This window comes from Medicago sativa, chromosome 8, assembly GCF_051527215.1.
Source record: "Medicago sativa cultivar Bolivia chromosome 8, Bolivia_mono, whole genome shotgun sequence".
Taxonomy (NCBI): domain Eukaryota; kingdom Viridiplantae; phylum Streptophyta; class Magnoliopsida; order Fabales; family Fabaceae; genus Medicago; species Medicago sativa.
This window is the reverse complement of record NC_140756.1, coordinates 56,915,591-56,918,633: the sequence shown is the minus strand read 5'-3', so window position 1 is coordinate 56,918,633 and position 3,043 is coordinate 56,915,591. Positions and strand designations below refer to the sequence as shown.

Sequence of the window (3,043 nt, the reverse complement as noted above, 5' to 3'; positions counted from 1 at the left end):
GATGCAGAGAACTAGAAGAAAAAAATTGTGAGAAAGAAACATATGGTAAAAATCAAGTTATTTGACTCACGTATTTAATAAGCTCCACCAAAGACTAATAGTTTAAGAGAATCTAATTTCGATTCTTGTATGAAACAATTCTTAACTAGAGTTTACTTAGGTCAAAATTATCATAGCCCCTTCCTTTCAATAACAGGGTTAACAAAAAAACATATGGAAATGTTTTGATTGAGAATTAATGTCCCAAATAGATAAAAAGAAATGCTCCTTATCTTTGATGTAATTATCGTTAATTTTCTTTATATTTATACATTTTATTTTTGTAAACATGTTATTACTATCAAGTATCTATTGGTTTTGTAGTTTATTTAGATTCAAATTTAGTTTATCGATAAATAAATTTCGTTGTAAAAATTTTGGGGCATGTTTGAACTCACTTTTTGGAAAAACTACATTTTAGAATTTCAAGTGTTGTCCAGTGATATATTTCATCAAGTGGCACTGCGATTCCGAATGTATACAATGTTGATAAAAAAGATTTAACTTCAGTTATATTTATCTACGAATAATGATAAATGATTTGTGATTGGTTGATATTTTTTTTGAGGGATGTGATTGGTTGATATTGATGGTGCATAAAAAAAATATTGATCATGCCATCATGGTAAAAAAATCTTCACGTGCATATAAAAACTTAAAAACACATCCCAGTGAGCTTAGCGAGCTTAACTCAGTTGGGAGGGACATTGTATAATTTATACAGGGGCCGGGGTTCGAACCTCGGACACCCCCTCTTCTCTACATTTAATTATGTGAGCTCTAAAGATAGGATACACAAAAAAAAAAAAACTTAAAAACAGACTGCAACATTGAATTCTTACGACTAATCAACGAAGACCAAGACTTCTTAGAAGAAGCCGATTTAGAATCATTAACCTCATCACGAGAATCAAATGAAGAAATAGAAGCAAAACTAATTTGATTCAACAATTAAACATTCTCCTGATCAGGCAATGATAACTCCACGAACTCCACACCCCAGAGAATCCAATTATGAGTAGCAGATGTAGGATCATCATGTGTAATAGAATTTCTCCACGGTGGTGTTCCACCATTACCTCTCAACTATTTTCCAGCCAAAACCCGCATCATAATCGGCTTGGACGACTTTGTTTCCGGTCATGCCGAGGAGAAATGGCGTGTCCGTCGCGGTTAGGTAACGGCCGTGGTGGCTCCTGAGGCGTATATGGTGGGTTTTTGTTTCGACCAATTCGATTAACCGTAGTGATTTTTTGGCTGTTCCATTTCTGCTTTGACGGATGGTGTTGTTGTCTTCGTCTGCTACTAGGTACTTGCCTAGGTGGCTGCGTAGTTTCACAGCCTTTCAAATGGAACGATGCTTTGTTGAAACCTTCAAAATACATGTCCATTTTAGAGAATTTTTTTTTCAAAATACATGTCCATTTGATAGTTTAAGGATACATTTTGTCTATTTTACCCTTGTCTACCAATTAATTGGATTCTAGATTTTCTCCACAATAATTATTTTCCACTAATAAATGTTGACCCAATTTTAAGTGGATTTACTCATGCACTCTCCCAAGAAATTATTTTCCCATGACTACTGCTCCCTAATCCATCGTAACTAACTATAATTAATTGGACTCTCTAATTTGCTTATAAAAATGGCAAATTTATAATTAAAACTACAAAAAAAAAAATGGAAAACAAAGGAAAGTCTGTGAAAGTTGAAGATTTGCAAAATGAAAGAGTTGAAGACTCTTTCGACATCATACAATATGAAAGGGTTGAAGACTCTTTTGATGGGTTACAAAGTGACACAAATATAACCTTGCAAGATGATAGAATGCAAAAACATGGAGATTGTGGAGAAGCATCTTCAAAAGCAACAAAGGATTTTGACTTAAATATAAAGGCAGATTGGTGGGAAATACAAATTTTATTAAACTTTGGTGGTAAACATTTTAAGATTAGAGTATAAATAATGGAGGGAAGTTTTTCAATTGAGTTTTAAAAAAAATTGATTGATAACCGAAGCATGATACGAGAAGTTGAAAAAAAATTGTATCGGCATGCTATTTTCAATACATAACCGCAGCAAAAATAATGTGATTTACTAGTACTCCAAAATGGTATCGGTATTGTCAGTATTGGTATTGCCATTTGATCGACTTTAATTAATTTTGGTATTGGTATTGGTATTGGGAGTAATTATGAGATAGGGTAAATAAATGTAAAATGGAGGAAATTAAAGACAAGGGTATAATAGGAACTTTTGTGTCAAACTAACTTGTCCTTGGTTACTGCAATTTCTCCAAAATGGACATGTATTTTGAAACGGAGGGAGTACATATCACAGTGCCACTACAATCCGGATAAAGTTATGATCGATACGCAAAAGGAGAAATAGTACCAACATTTAAAAAAATTGGAAGCATTATACAATAATATACAAACAAACAATGTTTATCGGCTAATTAACTATAGGGTTTTCCTTGGTTATATTTTTTTCTCAAGTACTCCCTCCGGTCTCAAATATAAGAAAAGATTCCTTTTTTAGGTTCATTGAATAATTAATGTATTTGCTTTACAATGTAGACTAGATACATTAACTACTCAATGAACCTAAAAAAAAAAATCTTTTCTTATATTTGAGACCGGAGGGAGTATGCAACATTGCATAGGATAAGGTGCAATAAATGTACCTCTTTTTTCAACAAACACTATCATATTTATTAAAAATGTGATAATTTTCTCAATCCTATTAATCACTCACTATTTTTATTTTTATTTTTATTTTTATAACTATTTTTTTAATTGCATGGAAAAGTTTCCATGAATTAAATGAAACGCTAAGTGCATAGAAGAAAATTTATTTAGATATAGAAGCCAGAAAAAATTTAACTCAAAAAATTATGAAAACAACAAATTTATATACTCCAAAAATATATAACTATATACTTCAGGAATATTATGGAAGGATTTAGATAGCAAGAACAAATTTAACTCCAAAATTTTAAAT

The 3,043-nt window shown here is 31.5% G+C and overlaps 1 pseudogene; it reads right to left on the bottom strand.

Annotated features, from left to right (window-relative positions):
* Positions 1–702: 702 nt before the first annotated feature.
* On the bottom strand, positions 703–2,184 carry LOC146899794 (uncharacterized; annotated as a pseudogene).
* Between the last annotated feature and the right edge of the window lie 859 nt (positions 2,185–3,043).